This window comes from Macaca nemestrina, chromosome 4 (genome assembly GCF_043159975.1).
Source record: "Macaca nemestrina isolate mMacNem1 chromosome 4, mMacNem.hap1, whole genome shotgun sequence".
Taxonomy (NCBI): domain Eukaryota; kingdom Metazoa; phylum Chordata; class Mammalia; order Primates; family Cercopithecidae; genus Macaca; species Macaca nemestrina.
Genome location: NC_092128.1, coordinates 159,339,002 through 159,360,158, shown reverse-complemented (window position 1 = coordinate 159,360,158; position 21,157 = coordinate 159,339,002). Strand labels below are relative to the sequence as shown.

Sequence of the window (21,157 nt, the reverse complement as noted above, 5' to 3'; positions counted from 1 at the left end):
ACCACTTTCCCTACATAAAAACATACAGTTCTTAGGCAGTTCCAAGTCTCCACTAATCTCTTTCCAACTCTACAAAAGCATTGCTTCTATTTTATCATGTACTTTAAGCCTTCTCTCTTACATAGTTCCAGTTCTCAGCATTAATCTGGTAAGTTATTGCTCAGGCGTGATATAATTCCAGACTGTATCATGCTCATAATAGAAAAACTAAATATATCTGTATTTTATATCCAACGCCAGGATTAGAGAAATTAAACTGCAAAACACCTGAATTCAAGCACCTTTATTCAAAGCAGTAATTTTAATTCATATTCTCAAAGATACTGCATTCGGATCTTTAAATATGAGACTTCCTTTTACTTCCTGTATTAATTTGCAAAAAGCAAAATATTTACATGGGAGTTCCTTCTGCAAACTATTTGGAAGACTTTTGATCTGAAAACTTCTGTGAAGTGATGGCTCTCAAGATTCCTCCCAAAAATGAATTTATGTTTTATGTTGTAATTATTTTCACAAAAGGAAGAACTTATTAAAGTACTACTGGAGGGCTTCTCAACCTCAACACTATTGACATTTTGGATTGGATAAGTCCTTGCTGTGGGGAGATGCCTTGTGCACTGTAGGATGTTTAGCAGCACCTATGCCCGCTAGACATCTTAGCTCCTGCTCTCTTCCCAAAGGATGCCAGTAACAACCCCTTCCAAGCTATGACAATTTTGGAGTTATATCTCCAGGTGTTTTCAAACATCACCTGTGGGGCAAAATCAAACCCTACTTGAGCACCACTGAGGTAATGTCACTACTAAAATTCAATTTTATTGAAACTGTTAAAATCTTTTGATTTGGCTGTGAGAAGCAATATCCCCAACATGCAGAAAGGACACTTAAATGATTCCCTTTGTTAAGTAAACACCCTCTGTATCTTTGTGTGCCATGCAAGTTGCAATACTGCTGTGGGGTGGAGCATGAGGGCAGCAGTGTAGTTGGAAGGAGGCCTATGGAATATGCACTGATGCTCCCTTTGCGTTGCAAGTGAACTATTTTCTTAGAAAGATGTTTACTAATAGGAGCTATGGGAGTTGGAGTTTAGCCTTCCCCTTTGTCAATAAACCTCCACATCAGCCACTTCTCCAAAACGATGTTTTGGCTCCGTTCTAGCAACTAATGTTAATAATTTAGAGCAGGATTTGCAATGTGTGGTCTGCAGAAACCTGCTACGCCCATGCTCTATTGCTGTCTTCCAGCTCCGATATCATTTCTGTGCTGGTGACAGACTATGGCCCCCAAAGCATAAAATATGTACTATCTGTCCCTTTGCAGAAACAAATTGACAATCCTGTTGTAAAGTCTAAAATCTACAAATTATTTAAACTGTCGAACCTAAACCCTTTATTCTATACATGCATCAGCTAAGTCATAATAGCAGCAGCCACATTCGTAAAAGTATCAGTCTTTAAAATTCATGCCAGAGGCAAGATCAATTTAGACACAATTTTCATCCTCATGGGAATAAGCGGCTTGCTCCTTCACATACTAAGGCTATTCTTCACTTGATCTTAGCCAAAAGGCCGAGATGCAATACTAAGGCTATTCTTACACCTGTGCTTTTTCTGCCTTTCTCTAGGCTCAGCAACTCTAATACCCTTTACCTTTTGTTATAAGTTTTCTTCCTCAGAACCTTAGAATCCTTTCTGACATTTGTGGGAGTGAAGTGGAAGATGAGTCCATCTAGGAGCAAGTTTACTGTTAAAGGATATGTTTAGTTACCGTTTAGGAAGGATTGGGTATTGGAGGGATGTGGATGACTTTGGTGTAAAGTAGCTACAATATTCTTCTTCTTTATCCAGAATCAGAGGCCACTCATCCTTTTCTCTACAGCTTTGTGTTGTTTGAAAGGTGAGAAGACATTTCAGAAAAGGTTTGTCTAGCAAGTCTACAACATTTTTAATTCTGTCTCTGTCTTTTCTCTATTCATCGTGGCTCTGGGATGGTTTTCCGATTGCAACCAACTGATGCTGTCGCATTTCTTCTGAGGCTTATGCCATGCTATGCTCTACAATGTGGGACATTTTAAAGTGCTCTACTCAAAATGTGCAAGGTTTGGAAAACAAAGCGTGTCTATGATAGTTGGCTATTTGTAGTCAGGTGATTTATGGTGGAAAAGACACAGAAAGGGAAATGGAAATGTACAACCAACCACAGCTTACTCTGTAGATTATGCTGTCAATCTGTTTTCATTGTATTAGAAATAATCATTGTAAAGATACAGCAACGAGCTTGTAATCTTCATTTGTGTTCATTTCCAGAAATGACTAAATTGGGAATATTAAGACTAGATACACTATTAAAAGCAACTTTGCCTGCAATGTTTATTTCCACATGTACTTGTATTTTTCCTATGAACTAATAAACTGCTGAGAGTAATATTCCAGCACTGGTGCTTAGAGAATATTTACATGATAGAACAGCATGTTTGAACTGCTGTCCCCTTCAACATCTGTCCCTGCTCCACCTTTGGGTGCCAAAGAAAAATAACTCTGTAGCCAGAGGGGTTAAGGGCCTCACCAGCAAAGAACCACAGGCTCTGCACAACATGGTTCCAGCTCAGACAGAATTTCATTCACATTTTGAACAGATCCCTGCTAAATATGAACTTAAATCTGCTTTGCATGTCATTACAGTAGGATTAAATCTGTATAAAATATAGAAACCTCAGCTATTAATCTAAGGAATATTCAACTATAATCAACATCTAAATAGACTGTAGGTTTAAGTGTAAAAAAGTGCCTAGCAGGTGATTGTACTTTTGTGTAAGGCCCACTTGTTTGTAAATATGCACATCAAAATGACAAAAGAAGCTCTAGGACAATTTTCAGAAAAATAGTTTAGAGGAAAAGATGGGAGAAAATAATGAGTTTGAGGGAGGAGCTGAAGAAATAAAAAAAAAATTGGAAGGAATTTTTGATGTGCAGAGTAGAGTTTTGGAAAGACTATCCTGGAATAAAATGGGAGAAGAGAGAGAGTAGAAAAAATAAGCTAGAAAAGATAAGCTCACTCATAACCCATGTTTCAAAAATCAGTGGATTTTTACTTATTGTAGAATAAAAGTCAAGCTCTCATTCTACATTTAATTCATGGTTTACTCTCGAATTACTAAATTTTCCACCTCTTCCTCTTGAGCACCAGTCCCTTGCCTACCTCAACCCTTAGTTCACTGTGGTTTTCCTCCTTTTTCCTTTCTGGAATGTGGTCCATTCCATTCTTTATTCTCCAACCTCCTTCTCTAGCTCCCTATTATTTATGAAACCTTTTCAATTGAATCCAGACCTCAGATAGCTTTCTTCTCTAAACTTATGCACTCACCTATTTTAAACCCCTCAATTACTGCCTTTGGATGTCTATTAATTTGCTCTCTTGAACTGGGGTTTTTTTTTTTTTTTTGGTATATTCATGACTTATCTTCCTGGAAAAACAGTAAACATACTGAAAGAGAGTATTGTGTCATTCTTTTGTGACGATTATAGTATACCACATAAATCTGTGTACAAGGAATCTAGTAAAAGCATTTGAAGACAGAGATATGTTTGATTTCAGGATATTATAGTCACTTCCTGAAAAGTTGAATTTCACAGTCACAGTTTCTCTGTAGCTTGTAACGTGAAATTTAAGAGGTCCATACTAAATGACATTTTTCATTAGGTGTTATAGTAGGTTGAACTGTGGCCCCAAAAGATATGTCTACCTGGAATCCCAGAATACAACCATATATGGAATAAAAATCTGAGTTTCAAAGAGGAAGGAGTCATACAGAGAAAGAACAGCAGAAATCTTAATGAGGACCCCTTGAGACTTAGCTGTGAGATATATCTGGATAGGATAAAACCCCATGAGAATAAGCAGAAATTGGCTGAGAGTTGTGAGGTGAGCAGTTCCTAGAGCTCACACAGGGCTGGGGATCCTTGGGTTTATTCCAGTCAGAGTGGAGCATCCTCATTGATCACTCTGAAAATTTAATACAGATGTTAAAAAAATCCATCTTTAGTAGTGGAGTTCAATTATACCTAGAATAAGGGCTGCTGCAGCCATATCAAAAAAAAAGTAAAAACAAACCTCAAAAAAGAGCAAGATGAAATGCAGGTATCTTAAGTGCCTTCTAGAACAAAGGCCACTCACTAGGTTTCAATGGAGGACAAAAATGACTATGACTGACCATCACCACAGTAAAATTCACACATCCAACATCCAGCCAAAAATTATTAAGCATGTTAAGAAATAGAAAAATGAGACACATAATGAGGAGACAAACTAGGCGACAGAAACAGAACAATGAATGGTAGAGGTGATGAAATTAGAAGGCAAGGATATTAAAATAGCCGTTATAGTGTTATTCAATTATGTAAAGAAAACATGATGTTAATAGATAGAAGAAATTTAAAAAGAATAAACTAGATTATCTAGAAATAAAAACTAGAATATCTTGCATGAAAAGTTCACCACACGGGATTAGATACTACAGACAAAAACTCTTAGTAAACTTTACTGCAAAAGAAAATATTAGTGAACTTTTGAAGACTATCAATAAAAACTACCTAAAATGAAAGACAGAGAGAGAGTGAAAAAATTTGAAATGCATTTCTGTGAGCTGTGAGACAACACTGAGCAGTGTAAAGGCTATATAATTTAAGGCCCAGAAATAAGGGGTGGCAGAGCGAATATCTGCAGGTAAAATGAAAAATTTGTCCAAATTTAAGAAAAATTTAAATATACAAAATCACAATGAACCCTAAGCAGGACAAATACAAAGAAAAAATACACTGAGTATGCATGGGAAGAAATGTTCACAATATCAGAAATGAAAAAAAGGGGGGACATATCAATTTAAATTCTGCTAACATTAAAAGGACAGTAAGAGCATACTATAACCAGCTTTGAGTCAATATGTTGGAAAAATTAAATTAAATGAACAAATTGCTTAAACAGAAAAAAAAAACCCAGCTGACTCAAAAAGAAATAGAAATAGAAAATCTGAGTTAAATTCAATTTAAAATTCCAATTTAAAAATTGGAATTATAATTTTAAATGATTCCACAAAGAAATCCTCAGATCAGATGGCTTCACTGGTGAATTTTATCACACTTTTAAGGAAAAATAATACCAGTCCTATGCAAACTGTTCCAGAAAATTATAGGAGAGTGGAGCATTCTTTAATTCATTTTATGAGGCCAGCATTTCCCTGATTTAAAATGATATTACAAGAAAAGTATAGACAAATATTTCTCGTGAATTTAGACACAAAATCCTGAACAAATATTAGCAAATTAATCCCGCAAATCTTTTAAAAGGGAGTATATCATAACCCTATAGGGCTTTTCCAGGAATGCACTGTTTAACTTGAATATCGATCATTATAATTCACCACATTAACAGAAAAAGAACCATCACACCATTCCAGAAAAAGCATTTGACAAAATTCCATTTTTGATAAAAACATATCGGTAAACGAGCGATAAAAAGGAACATTCTCAATCCAATGAAAGGCACCTATAAAAAGTTACAGTTAACATCACACTTAAAATGAAAGACTTTTCTCCTCAGCATTAGGAATAAGGGAAGAATCAGTGTTCAACACTCCTATTCAACATTGTACTGAAGTGCAATAAAGCAAAATTTTAAAAAAGACATACAGATTAAGGATGTAAAATTGTTTTAATTACCAAATGACATGATGATATAAGTGGAAGCTTCTAAGAATTCCACATAAAACTATTGGAAAGAAGTGAGTATAGAAGATTGCATAAGACAAAATTACTATAAAATTTATTGTATTTCTGTATACTAACAATTAACAATGGGAGGTATTTACAATTACAGTCAAAACCATAAAACACTTAGAATTTTGTGAACTTCCAGACCTACACACTGAAAACTATAAAATATTTCTGAGAAGTCAAAGACCTAAATAAATGGAAGATGATACTATGTTCATCAATTAGACTAATTAATGTAAGTTATTAATTCTCACTAAATTGATTTATAGATTCCATACAATCCTGTTAAAAATCCCAGCAGGCTTTATTTCAGGGAAATATTGACCATCTAATTCCAAATGTTACAGGAAAATGCAAAGGACCTAGAAGAGCCAAAACAACTTGATAAGAGGACAAAATTAAAATCCTTAAATTTGACTCCCATATTTCCAACAAATTTACAGTAATTAAGACAATCATATTGGAGAAAAGGAACACATAAAAATCAATGAAACAGAATAAATAGTTCAAAATAGACCATGTGTATTTGGTAATTTGATTTTAGTCATAATAATTTAAACAAAATAATGCAATGGGTAAAAAAAGAGACTTTTTAATAAATGGTGCTAGAAATAATTAGAAATATCTATACATATATAAGCAAACAAATACCCACTCTGACTTTAAACTATACAAGAAAACAACTCAGAATGAATCACAGACATGAGTGAAAGCTAATTATGAAACTCAGGATGAAAATATATTTTTTATTTTTACATAGCAATATTTTCACAGGTAGTTCAAAAAGTATCGATCATAACAGAAGAATGGATAAAATGAATCTAAAATCTACTGTTCAATAAACAGTATAAAAAGTAAAAACACAAGCCACAAACTTGGAAAAAAATATTTGATATATATACATGTATGTCTGATAAAAGAGTTATATTCAGAATATATAAAGAACTCTTATGACTCTATAATAAAATGTAAAGCGATCCAAATGGGCAAGCTACTTAAACAGATATTTTACAAAAAAAGATACAGAAATGGCCTCTAAATACATGAAAAGATGCTTAACATAATTAGTCCCTAATAAGCATTAGGGAAATGCATATTAAAATCATAACGAGTACCATTAGAAGCCTATCTAAAGAGCTACAATTAAACTGAGTGACAATATCAAGTGTTTGTGGAGATATGAAACCACTAGATCTATGATATATTGCTAGACATTGCTGGAAGTGTAAAATGGTAAAATCACTTTGTAAAGCATTTTAAGCAGTTTCTTGTAAGATTAAACATGCATTTTCTATGTGACCCAGCAATTGCACTCAAAACAAATGAAACATGCCCACACAGAAGCTTATACTTACATGTTCATAGTAACTTTTATTGTTCAAATAATAATAGTCTGCATCTTGAATGAACACAAATGTCTATGCCCCGTTGAGTGGATACAGACATTCTGGTATATTCAGGTAATAGAACACTACTCACTGTGGTAGGCAACTTCTAAACTAGCTCCTTCTGATCTCAGCTTCCTGGTATTCACTACATTGTGTAATCCCCTCCTGTTGAGTAATTTCTTTCTAATCAATAAAATATCCCATTGCTAAGGTGATGTCATTTCTGTAGCTACATTACTAGAGATTGTAGCATCTTGCTAGCGGATTCTCTCCCTTGCTGGTTTTGATGAAGTAAATTGACACCTTGGGGAGTGCCACATGGCAACAAACTGAGGGTGAAATCTAGCTAATAGCTACGTAATTATCTCAGGCCATCAATCCAACTACCCAAGTGCAACTGAATCCTGCCAACTGTTATGTTAAGTGAGGCTGGAACCAGACCCATCCCGAGTTGACTTTCAGATGAGACCTCGGTCTTGACTGCTTCCTTGTTTACAGGTTTACCTACAACTTTAAATCAAAGAACTTACATAAACCATGCCCAGATTTCTGACCCACAGAAACTATGAGGTAATAAATATGTGTTGTCTTAAGACATTTAATTATTGTCGATTTGTTAGGAAGTTATAACAAATATACTCACCAATATAAAGGAAAAATCTAATGATATATACAGTATATGTTTTCTCTTGGTGTGTAACAAATCACCACAAACTTAGCAGGTTCAAATAATGTTCACTTATTAATTCACCGCTCTACAGGTGAGAAATCTGAACACGGCATAGCTGAGTTCTCTGTCCATATCTCACCAGGCTGAATTTAAGGTATTGGCCAGGGTCGTGATCTCATCTGAGGCTCAGGGTCCTCCTCTAAGGTCATCTGGCTGTTGACAGAATTCAATTCTTTATGATAATAAGACTGAGGTCTTAGCTTTTTTGCTGGCTGTCAATGTAGAGGTAACCTGGTGTTCCCTAACATCTGGGCTTTCTCTATCACGTGGAAGTTTTCTTTTAAAAGCCAACAGAATTTTGTCTATGCTTCAAATCTCTCTTAATTTTTTTCTAAAGACTCACATGCGTAGGTCACTCACTTAACTCAAGCTCACCCAGGAAAATTTTTCTAACTTAAAACAAACTTATTAGGGACTTTAATTACACTAGAAAAATCCCTTTACAATGGCACCTAGATTAGTGTTCAGTGGAAAACTGAGAGAAAATTATATATACACCAGGAGGCAAGAATTTTAGGAACCACCTTAAAATTCTGTCTGCCATATCAACGGTATGGACAAATTTCAGAAATAGTGTGCTGAGAGAAACAAGCCAAAGTTAAAGAGGACACACTACGTTATTTCATTTATTTGTATCGCTAGGAAAGACAAATATGATCCATGGTAATAAAAAGCAGATCAATTGTTGCCAGAATCCAGGGGTGGGGCATTGGCTGGAAAGAACACAAGAGACTATTCCGGAATGAGGGGATCATTATGTATCTTGATATTGATGCTGGTTATACATGCACGTAAGTTTGTCAGAACTCATCAAATTGTACACTTTAAATGTGTGCATTATTTATTATTATATACAAAGTGTACCCCAATAAAGATCATTGAACATAAATTCAGCCAGTCACATGACCTTTGCCTTACTATCACCTTCTAAATGTTACACAAGAACATCTAATTGACCAAAGCTAATCTCACCCAAAGTAGTTTAGCAAATGCAATTTTAGTTTTAGGTTCCATGTTTCATAGTAAAGGAATGTATACTCAAAGGTAGATGGTACAGATGTTGAGTTAAGCCAGGTCCCTCAGTTCAAGGTATTTCTTTTCATTGCTTCAGTAAATTCAGTAGGTCAGAATGAATGAATCAAATATACATACACATATGTGCACACATGCATATACACACAGACACACACCCACCCCCACCTTGGGCAAACATTATGTTTAAAGACAGTGAACTGTAGTTCATAAAAAGAAACATAATACCATATATAATCATAGCTGAACATAATAGAGAGTTCTTCTTGTTAATATATACAGTAGTTCTAATCCTCTTCTTATTGTACCTCCTCTAAGATAAGAGGCAGCAGGCCTGATTTCTAGTCCTGAAATTCACTAACCAGAGCTATCACCTCTGTATTAAATACCACTGTAGAGATAATCACTTCCTGTTTTAAAGTTGTGTTCCAGTTTTGATACTTAGGGTTGGAACTTATTTTAGAATCATATAATTCTTAATAGGAAAAAAAAATGGAGTGGTACAAAGATCTTGTAGAAACCTTTAAAATAATGAATTTTCCATTTTGTTTTTGGATCAGCTAAATTTATAGGGCAGGGATTTCTTCAGTGATCTCTATTTGAATAATGGGGTGGAGTGAGCAGGGCATGAATCAAGCCCAAATATTCCCCTGGGATTAAATGAGGGGTGTTTTCCAGTCACAAGCATGTGTACTTGGTTATAAAAATAAAACAGAATATACAAATTAATGAAAATTTTTCAGCACATCTGGGAAGGATTTTCAGATGCTGAGTTGCAGGAGCATACCACTTGAGAACCACTGACACAATAAATTATATAAATAGGACGAAGAGCAAGATTTAAGGAAACTGTCCAGTGTTCATTGATTGTGCTTCTGCAGCATGTTTCATACCAAGAAAGAAATAAAATTTAATTAGAACAATATTATGTGAGGGATGTTGCTCATATGATTTTTGCCAAACCTAGGCATACAAACTGTAATTGCATTTATCAGTTGATGTCCACAGAAATTATATCTCTATCTAAGACAACTTTCCTGGATTCTTTAACCCTAGGTTTCAGGAAAAACCAACAAAGAAATCAACAAAATGATCAGACACCATTTTTCATCCAGGAAAATCCCTTGTACCATGGGCTGAGATGGAATTGTTTCAGCAGAGTGGTTTTAGCTACACGAGTTTTATTAGATTTGAAAAGTCATGATCTACCATTTTCCTGGGGAAGAAAAAATGTATTAGGACTACGTTTAGTTCCAAGAAATCTCAACAATGAGTTAAATCAGTAAAAGATTTATCTGTCTCTTGCAACAAGCTCATGAATAGGAAGATCAAGATTAGTACTCTAGCTCAAATGTCATCAAGGTCCAGATTTCTTCTGTATTACAATTGAAACCAACTCTAAAATGTGGCTTTAATTTTCACAATTGTGGGATGATCGTTCCTCCAGGCATCCATCTGGGAGGAAGGCAAAGGAACTAAGACAGGGGCCCCCAAACCCTGGGCTGCAAACCATTACTGGTCTGTGGCCTGTTAGGAACTGGGCTGCACAGCAGGAGGCGAGCAGCGGAACCAGCGAGCACTACTGCCTGAGCTCTGCCTCCTGTCAGATCAGCAGTGGCATTAGATTCTCATAGGAGCACGAACCCTATTGTGAACTGCACATGTAAGGTATCTAGGTTGCATGCTCCTTATGAGAATCTAAGGCCTGATGATATCTGAGGTGAAACAGTTTCATCCCAAAACCATCCCCCAGCACCCTCCTGGTCCATGGAAAAAACTGTCTTCCACAAACTGGTCTCTTGGTGCCAAAAAGGTTGGGGACCAGTGAACTAAGGGACAAATCCAGTCAGTTTATCTTTCTATAACGCTTTCCTTGAAGCCCCAACCACAGTCTTCCGTCAATTTTAATGTTGGCCAGACTGGGATTACATGGGTACCTTTATTTGTATTGGAAGCTACTGAAGGAAGGTTTTTAACTTGATACATTTCTAGTTAATTGGCACAGCCATTAAGTAAGAAAAGGGAGCCAGACACGGTGGCTCATGCCTGTAATCCCAGCACTTTGGGAGGCTGAGGCAGGTGGATCACCTGAGGTCAGGAGTTCAAGACCAGCCTGGCCAACATGGCAAAACCCCACTGCTACTAAAAATACAAAAATTAGCTGGGCGTGGTGGCAGGAGCCTGTAATCCCAGCTACTCGGGAGGCTGAGGCACGAGAATTGCTTGAACCTGGGAGGCAGAGGATGCAGTAAGCCGAGATCGTGCCATTGCATTTCAGCCTGGGGGACAGAGCGAGACTCTGTTCCAAAAAAAAAAAAAAAAAAAAAAAAAAAAAAGAAAGAAAGAAAGAAAAGGGATGTGGATATTGGAAAGGCATCAGTCAGTGTCTGTTATAGCTAGTGACTATTATAATCAAGATCTGCTATCCTATCACAACCTTCTCCCACCTACTCTTCAAATTACATACACACACATACACACACACACGCCACTTTATTCTGCTCACTTACATTCAGCTTCTATAAATATCCTCAGTAGATTCATTTCATGAAAAGATAAACTTTTTTGAGGAATATAACAATATAGATGTTATTTACCCAAGTTTCTATGTGTCTAAATCTGAGACACATAAGTACTGAGAAGTTCTGAGACTTCAATAATTTATTTAGTTAAGATTGAAATGAAATGAATTTCTGAATGTCCTCACTAGCTTTGCAGACTTTTCCCAGAGTTGATCAAAAGTCAATGTTCAATTGAACGTATCTGAGTCAATAAACATTTGTTGAGCATCAACAATCTGCCAGGTCTGTGCTAAAGTTACCAAGAAGAGTAAGACTAAATGTCTCCCTTTGGGAGAACCTGGTACAAAAAAACAGGCGTGTGAACACATAACTACAATAGAGGAAGATGTGAGCACAAGTTAGATGGTGTCACAGTGGAAGAATACTTAATTCTACAGGGAGAGAAAGGCAGGAAAAACTTCTCTGAAGACTTGATATCCGAGTTGAATTTGTCCCCATGTTTGTTGATTCTAGTGCATTTTCCACAACCTACAAATGAAAATTAAAAAGTGGCAATAAGAAACGTACTTACAATAATATTTTAAAATATATTTTTGAATAAGAATACAACACAAAGTATGGATCTGAATATTAATGAAATATTTGGACTACTGCTTTAGCTTACCCAGAATGCATTCTGTTATTTTCACAGTTTATTGTAACTTCATAAATACAGAACATCTCACAATATGTTTGTGCCTACTGAAAAGCAAACAGCAAAGTATCTAATAATCCAAGAAATTGTTGTTTACAAAATATGCTAGACATTTTCACAATGATCTTCAGAAATATTTAAATTCTTATTTGTTTCCTATACTCATTATTTGAGAATAAGAGAGATTAAATATTTTTAACTATCTCCACCACACGATCATGGTCTAAACTATAAAAGTGTGTTGTGGCAGTATACTGGAATCTCTTGATGATCAAGCTACACATTCCTGAAGGTATATACACCCATTTCAGAGTTTCATGGGGTGGAATTTCATGGCAGTCCTTAATGACTGTAAATTAGGATGCTTCCTTCTCTTTCAATGATTCATTTTTTTCATCACCATTTTAACTCAAGACACCTTGCCCAAGACTCAATTCTGTCCTGCCTAGAAAAATGTACCAAAGTGTTTTCAAATATTCTATTCTTTTAATTCTCACAATATCCCCCAAAATGTCCCATTTTACGTGGGTTTCGTGAAACCAAGACATTTGGCTAAAGTCACAGATCTTGATTTTCCCACCTTAATTCCAGTTCTCTTTCCGATACCTCCCACAAGTCTTCACTAGGTCAGCAAGGGGCAGGGGGTATACTATAGGGTACACTGTATGGTACGGTCAATTTTGGTACAGTCAATTGACTGTATGGTACAGCTAAGTTTTAATTGCTAGTGTAGCAGGACAAGCCACAGACAAAACCCCTCAGACACTGAGTTAAAGAAGGAAGGACTTTATTCGGCCGGGAGCTTCGGCAAGACTCATGTCTCCAACAACTGAGTTCCCTGAGTGAGCAGTTCCTGTCCCTTTTAAGGGCTCACAACTCTAAGGGGGTCCACGTGAGAGGGTCATGATCAATTGAGCAAGCAGGGGGTACGTGACTGGGGGCTGCTTGCACCGGTAATTAGAATGGAACAGAGCAGGACAGGGATTTTCACAGTGCTTTTCTATACAACGTCTGTAATTTATAGATAACAGAACCAATTAGGTCAGGGGTTGATCTTTAACTACCAGGCCCAGGGTGTGGTGCTGGGCTGCCTGCCTGTGGATTTCATTTCTGTCTTTTAGTTTTTACTTGTTTTTTCTTTGGAGGCAGAAATTCAGCATAAGACAATATGAGGGGTGGTCTCCTCCCTTACTAAAACAACAGGTATTTTCTGTTATTTCACCTAAGAAAGTTCTACTCGGTATTCTCTAAAGTGATTTGCTGCTCAAATAATCTTCCACTTCATAAGCCTGCATTTGCTGAGCTTCCTTCTTCAGCCAGGCTCCTCAGGAGTTCCTAATGTTTAAGTATAGTATGCATTTCAATAATCCAGGAGTCTTTATTAAGCACCTACTTATGTTTCCAGCGCTCTGCTAAGAAAAAGGCGACAAGAAAACTTTCTGTTTCTGCCTTCTAGAATGATTACAGTTTATTTCATTGTTAATATAAGCATCATAATGGCAGGGACTTAAGTAAACCGTTAAGTTTACTTAAGCCTAGCTTGCTTAACCCTTAAGCCTAGAACAGTATCTGACATTTAATAGTTTTTAAATAAGCAAATGCAGGTATATATGTAATATGCAAGTGAATTTTTAAGACCAGACAGTATATGATGGGTGTAACTGTGAAGAAGCAAATATAGCCAGTATGCTGTAGAGTGTAAAATTCTATGCCCAGTCACCCAAAGATTATTCATACAGGTATTAGGGACATTACTGGGACAACTAACAATTCCTGGCAGGCATCATAGCCATAGTGGAGAAAAGCCATAGCTCTTCTGGGCTGCGGTATAGCAAGAATTTTTACATAAATTTTTAGCTATTTAAAAACTTTAGAACACTTTTTTTCAAACAATAATATGTGCTCACAGGCATGAAAGTAACAACACCGGAGACTGATCCATTTATAAACATGATGATAACATCTGAGTAAGTGGAGTTAGAAGAGAATCAGGCCCTCAGAAAAGGAAAATAAGAACTTCTAGTCAAATAAAAAGAGAGTAGATTAGAAATAACAGAGACTATTATCTTAGCTAAAATTGGTGCAAGTTTCTGGGCTTGGGTTAATGTGAACTAAACTAAATCTGATAGCACATCAATTAAAGTTATGTTAAGTTTGAGTACATACTGCAAGTTTTATAAGAACTGTTTGTTATTTTCATTTACCAGTATAGGTTTAATCATTCTCAACCAATTATCTTTGTCTTCAAAATACGAGCCTTTATGTGTGTTTATACAGACACGATTTTAGTTTAGACAAACCTTGCCTGGCTATTACGTGAAGGCACCTTTCTCAGAATGTTGCCTCAAAAGCTATAACATTAACTAAAATTTACTGAGCATTTTCCTTATTCAGGCAGAAAAAGAAACTGAGGTACAGAGGGTTTGCCCAAGGCCACATAATCAGCAAGTGGTGGGTTAGATCTGAACTCAGGAAGTCTGACTTCATAGCTGATGCTCTAAACGATTAAACAGTGTCTGTCTTGGTCTACTGCTTGGGATGCAAATACAGTCAAAATTCAATTTGTACAAATGTGTTTTACCTTCGTGATGAAATTTCTATAACATGAGTTTAATTCTAGAATGATATCCCCTTGCTATGTTATATGAACTATTTTGTATCTCACAATGGCATCAGTTGCCTATCTAGGAAATATGATTTAAATACTAGTCTGAAATCAACAAGATGGTAAATCTAAGGAGTTGGGGGGGGGAGCAAGTATATATGATAATTTTAAACTCCACCCTGAAGAAGATATAATGGAAGTTGAACTAATAAAAATCCAGTTGACTTGATCTTTTAATTTTCCAGGAAAACAATCAAGAAAAGTGAGAACCTGACAATAGACATCCATGCAGAGGGGGCATAAAATTGCAAAACTAAAAACCCAGTTAAATAGGATGAGTTCCTGAGAGAAGTAAAAACTCTAGTGAAATAGCAATTAAAAAGGTATGAGGAAAGTATACTGGGGTAATGAGATAGAAGATTTTAGGAAGTCCTCAACCAAGATATTCTCCAGGCTTTGACCTTTCTTGTCAACCATTTGAAAACTGTCATGCAAGAGAATCACCTTGTTAAAATACAAATTGCTGGCCATCATCCCCAGATTTTCTGATTCAATGGATCTGAGGTTTGGCCCAAGACTTTACATCGCTAACAATTTCCCAGGTGGCAATACTGCTGGTACAGGGACGACACTTTAAGAATCACTGCTTTAGAGTAATTGTTCTCAATACATATACAACCATCAGAAGGAGTATTCTCTAAAATGTCTACATTGTCAAGATTATGCCTTTATAATTAGTACCAAAGTATAGGCCAGAAAGAAAGGCTGGAGTTACTAAATCCACCTGAACAATTGCAGAAAAAAAGAAAAAAAAAATCTACCCAAAGGCATGACCAACTCTAGGAGCAAAAAGCAATCTGTTTGTTGAGGACCCCTCAACCAACATATTAAAAGGATACTTAACTAGACTACAGACTCTCACCACCCTGTTTACTCTTAGCTAACACTCTCATCAATAAACTAGTGAGAGAGAACCCGCCCCCACATTTACTGCAATTATAGGTAAAACATATAGATCAGTTACAATTACTCAGACTTTATCCCATATGCAACGGTGAGTCCTGGAGACTTTTAAGCAGGAACATGATCTATTAGGCCTGAATCTTAGGAAATAAAAATAAATATCAAGTCTTCTCCAGTTGAAAATAATACCCAATTCAGACTAGCTTCAGCAAAATGAGAAGTATATTATCTTGGATACCAGTAGTAACTTAGAAAATTCATTCGTAGTTTTATCTACCTGCTCAAAAAATACTACGAAGAATTTCCCAAATTTGTCTAGTGTTCCTGAGTCTGACTCTGATTTGCCATGCTCTAGTCTCCTGTCAGCCTGAACCAATCCCTATGGCCTGGGGCATACGCTACTCTCACTGACCGGAACAGGTCAAGCGCCCTCCTTTACAGCCAAGGGTAGGCTAGTTCCACCCAAACCACGTGGAGAAAAGCGAGAGCACAGAGAGGTGGGTTCCACAGGGAAAAAGAGAATAAGTGGTAAAAATAAGGGTTGCTAATGTCACAATCCTTGCGATAAACATGTTTAAGTCTGTGTGTTTAACCCAACTTACGCCATGCTGGTTTGACCATGGACTCCTTACGAATGATCACTTGAACATTGTTGCTGCATGGATTACGGTGTGGGACCTTGCTCGAGATATACTGACATGCCACGAGATACCAACCCCTTAGTTTCAGGAAATTTGAAGGTTGAGTTGGTCAGAGCCACAGATCCAGTCACCTTGGAACCTGATCGGCCCTGCCCACAGTCCCAATTCTCCTCTAGTTTACCCTATGTCTTAGTCTATTCAGATTGCTATACCATAGACTGGGTGGCTTAAAAACAACACAATATTTTCCTCCTAGTTCTGGAGGTTGGAAAGTCCAAGATCAAGGGACGATAGGTTCCAAGTTTCCTGAGGGCCCGCTTCTTTAGAAATAGCTGTCTTCTCACTGAAATATCATACGGCAGAAGGAGCAAGGAGCCTCTTTTAGGCCACCTTTATAAGGGCACTTACTCCATTGACGAGCACTCCACCAATATGATTCAACTGCCTTCCAAAGGCCCCACCTTCTCATCCCATTACCTTGGGGGTTATCTTTACCTCCAAGGGGGTACAAAAATATTCGGACTATAGCACCCCAGGATCACATAGTTATCTTTTTGTTTTTTCATATATCTGGACATGAAAGAGTTTGGAAAACATTGCTCTAGCAAACAAAGTAACACAGGTCACGTATTTTCCAATTACTCCTATAATTATCCCAGTGGAAAGAGCTTCTTGGTATTTCAAAGTCAAAATCATGTGTATACAACTAGCAGCCTTAACTGTTATGCTGTTACCCAAGTAAGGTAGATCATAAATCTCTTATAAAAGTGGCTTACACTTTCTCAAAAGGAGAAGGAGAAAAAGGAAAGTGAATAGAGATGACGGAGACAGGATAATCGGTCTCCCTCACTAGTGCCTCAGGTACTTGAGTGATTGAGAGCTGCTTGTTTCTACTTTGCATACAACTTGCTTGAGGTCAAGTTTCAATGGCTACCAAAGGCTTGCCAAACACCACCTTCAAAACAGACCTAAACAGAGGTTCCTCCAAAATAGTTATGCCAGCCTTCACAACAGTAACTCAGAAGTAAGTCTTTCCTTGAAAACCCCAAGCTAAAAATGATAAGAACTCTATACCTCTCAATTCTCTATTATGAACAGTGCAGGGAATAAATGCTCTGGAACTGAATTTGATGTAGTTATGGTACAATTGTTTAGTTAGTTTTAAGGACATGGATTTAACTCAAGCTCAGAAATCAGCTTGTCATCTTCCCCTGGCTCCATAAAAGCCTGAGCAGAGTATATCATCCACTGGTTTGAGACAATTCTGGCAAGAGTCCAGTGAGAAAATATTGCATGCCAGGTTCATGTGCAGTTATCTACAGTGTTTCAACCAAAATTCTCTGAATTAAAAAAAAAAAAATGGGAGGGGACTCATAAAATGATAACCAACACCACATTTAGAAGAAATTTTAGCTTTCAAGAGCCTCATTGCGGAATCACACAAAAATGATTTTAAAAGCCAAGTCTGGGAATGAGACATACAGTTCTGGGTCTTCAACAAATTCTGACAAGATTTCACACACTGTCAGAGAGGTTCTTTTTTGTTGCCCAGCTTCCCTGCAGTGGGAGAGGGGACAGAGCCAATGCCCCAACCTCCCTGCACTTGGGGAGCCACTTTGACCCAATTCCAGAAGCCCAAGGGCTGTCCTTAATTAGCATTGTAATTTATATTGCACAATTATGCAAATTGGGTACATAAACAAAATTATCCTTTCAGTTTGGCTTTGCTACCCGAGAAATGCAAAGCCAGTTAAAGATAAGAATAAAGAAAACAGAATACATTTGCTTTAATGCAATGCACCATTTCCTAATTTATCCTTTCTTTTGTTTTACTCTTTCACTTTGCACTTGGGGTTTTAAAAAATTTTTTCTTTTCCCTTATTTTTTTTCTTCCTTTTATGCTTTTCTCCCCTTTATATATACTTGGCTCTTTTTCCTTGAGAAATTTTCCATCTCATTAATTCTCCTGCAGCAATTCATAACTCTTTGGGGGCATTCCTTTGTTTTTTGATATGACTACTACCTGACTGTCTATAGTTTCCCTTTTTTTTTCCCCTTCCCAGATTCTCTCCTTTCTACTGGCATCCTTTTCCATTTTACTCCATTTTCCTCAGTTAGGTTGACTTGCTTTTATACCTGTGTGATGCTCCTTGCCAGATATCTAGCAAATGCCCCCAGGATCCAATCATTTTTTTCCTAAGAAAGCTGAAAATAAGCATGGCAAATAACAGAGCTTGGAAGATAGGAAACTTTAAAATACAAAGCCCAGTGAAATCTACCTGGAAGCCAATGCCTAGAGGCAAGAGACAGTAATTCAAATAAGTGTTACTATCAGGTAATCAATCAATGAATTCAGCATAACAAAGATCACTTTCCAACGCTGGAAAGTTATTCATATTTCAATTGAGCTAGCCCTTTTAAACAGCCTTAAAATTGTATAAAAGATAAGAAAATTTAAAATATGGAAAACTGGTAGAAAATAAACCTAGCTAAAGCTGGTTTTGGAAGAGCAGTGGCTACTGTGATTGACAGTGGGGGGACTGACTGTTAAGGGGATTTATAGCAGAAGTACTTGAACAGAATTGTGAAGAGAATAGAACTGTGCATTGCTTTATCTGCCCAGAACCACAGCTCCCATGGGAAACACTCCACTTCATTCTACAATCTTCTGGCTGCAACAAAAGCTGTCAAATTAAAACATAACCCAAAGGGTACCTAACCCAACTTGAGAAAATCATAGCATCCTCCCTTTGGCTATAACTTTTTCCACATGAATAACATTCAAATGCCTTGCAGAGCCTCCTATACATAACTTTAGTCCCTATCTGCCTCCCTGCCTCTAACTTATTTCCTACATTTTTCCCATTTGCTTACTAGGTTCTAGCCATCCTGGCTGCCTAATATTCTCAGCTCATTGCGTTTGTACCCTTCATCCTCTCTGCCTGCCATCATTTTCCTGATTTTTTGACGGCTGTTTTTTTCCTGTCATCTGGGTCTCTATTTAGATATTATCTCAGATAACTATTCTCTTATATATCTAATATTGACCTCCACTCCTCCACCCCATCAATCATTTGCTTTATATTACCTTGTTTTAACATAGTACTATTTGAAATTAGCTTATGTATTTCTCTTATATATGTATTTGCCTCTTGGATATTTATTATATATTTTAACTTACTTATTCCCTGTCTCTCTCTATAGAATATAAGATCTTGTTTGTCTGGTTCACTGCTGGATTCACAGTACTACAGACAGTGTCAGACATATAAAACATTTTCAAAATATTCTTGATTTAAGAAAATGAATAGATAATAGTTTTAGAATGCACAATGACCTAAACCTAGCCAAAGTGTTCCATCCCCACAATTAGTGTTGTTTGTGATTAGAAAAAAAAAAGTCAAGCAGTCAAGCATCTCTTTTTGGGCATTGAATATTTGGACTAAAAGATAGAAAGCTCACAGTAACTATGGTTTCCACTAAGTGGACTGAGTGAGTAAGACACTGCGGGGCGGGGGTGGGGGTGGGGGTAGAGCGGGGGTGGAGGGAATTGGTGGAGTGTGGTGGAAGGTGGTGAGGTGGCGGGGGCAGAGGTGGAAACAAAGTTTGGTCCGTCTTTATTCCCTGGTTTCTGCTATTCCTGAGGCCCAGCTGCATTCCTGTACTTGGTTTCTATGAAACCCCTCATAGAAAGGGGGAAGTACCTTCCTATGATTTCTGCTTTTTCTTAAACTGATATAAATGGGTTTTTAACCTTTTGTAATCCATAAAAGTAACACATAACAACATGAAACAACATTATAACGTTAGGATTAGGAAGTTAATATCGAGGACAAAATTAGAATTTGAATCAAGGTTCTGCTATTTATTAATCTGTGCCATGGAGGACCAATTTATTAATTTATTAATCTCTTCAAAGTTTATCTTCTTTATTTAAAAAACAGCAATAATAGAACCTATCTGATAAAGGCATTAGAAGGGTCAAATGTAATTATATATGCAGAGTTCTTAAAACGCCTGAATATATAGTAAGTTCTTAACTATGGAATTTTCATGTTACAGCCTGGCCAAAGGGTGAAAGTCTGCCTTAAATTGGTATTTCAAACCTACCCTCATTGATGTGTCTTATTTTCTGTGGCACATTCTGCATTCCCATTTGTTTTAGAATATTTCCTAGACTCCTGTTATGTTCAGTATGTATTGAGAGTTGGGCTTTATACCTTATTCCATGAAAATTTATGCATATCTCATTTTTGATGTATTGTTTTTTGCTAGATGTCCACAATAGGGCATTTATGAACAAATAAAATACTTGGTGCTGTGAAATTGGGGACATGATGATATGGACTGATCCTCTTCAAGTGTAGCTTGGTAAGTGCCAGGCAGGTATCCCATTCTGTGAAGAGAAGAGTAAATTCACAAGTTGAGATCCTGTAAAACAAACAGCCGAAGGTTGCCCCTCCTACTTCTCTTGGTAATGGTCCTCACTGCCTATTCTAAAATGTAGGTTGTTACAATAAGAACAAAGAGCTGTACATGAACATGAACCTGGAGAGGGGCTTGGACTCGATCAACCTTTGTGGATGAGGTGTGAGACACCACTTTGCTGCTCCATGGTAAAGGCCTATAGCCTAATGTCTAGTCTGCAAACATTCTGTAAGTGAGGTCCACTCCCACCACATTAATAAGCAAGATGTGTCACAACAATGGGGTATGGTGGTGGGGGTGTTTGTGGGGAACAGGCATGTCCCAAGACCAATCAGACTAAAATCCAAGGAGCAATGAAGGATAGGATAAGCAAATGTAGCAGAGAG

The 21,157-nt window shown here is 36.9% G+C and overlaps 1 protein-coding gene across 23 annotated transcripts in view; it reads right to left on the bottom strand.

Moving 5' to 3' along the window:
• Positions 1-279: 279 nt before the first annotated feature.
• The window catches only part of LOC105483467 (uncharacterized), a 573,731-nt gene continuing 552,853 nt past the window's right edge, over positions 280-21,157 (bottom strand). For 16 of the 23 annotated variants that reach the window (XR_011622689.1, XR_011622686.1, XR_011622688.1 and 13 more), the window contains 2 exons: positions 20,564-20,739; positions 280-11,968 (listed from right to left, as the gene is read on the bottom strand). The gene's annotated coding sequence lies outside the window, so the exon portion shown is untranslated. The other 7 variants (XR_011622687.1, XR_011622696.1, XR_011622701.1 and 4 more) reach the window with 5 other exon arrangements.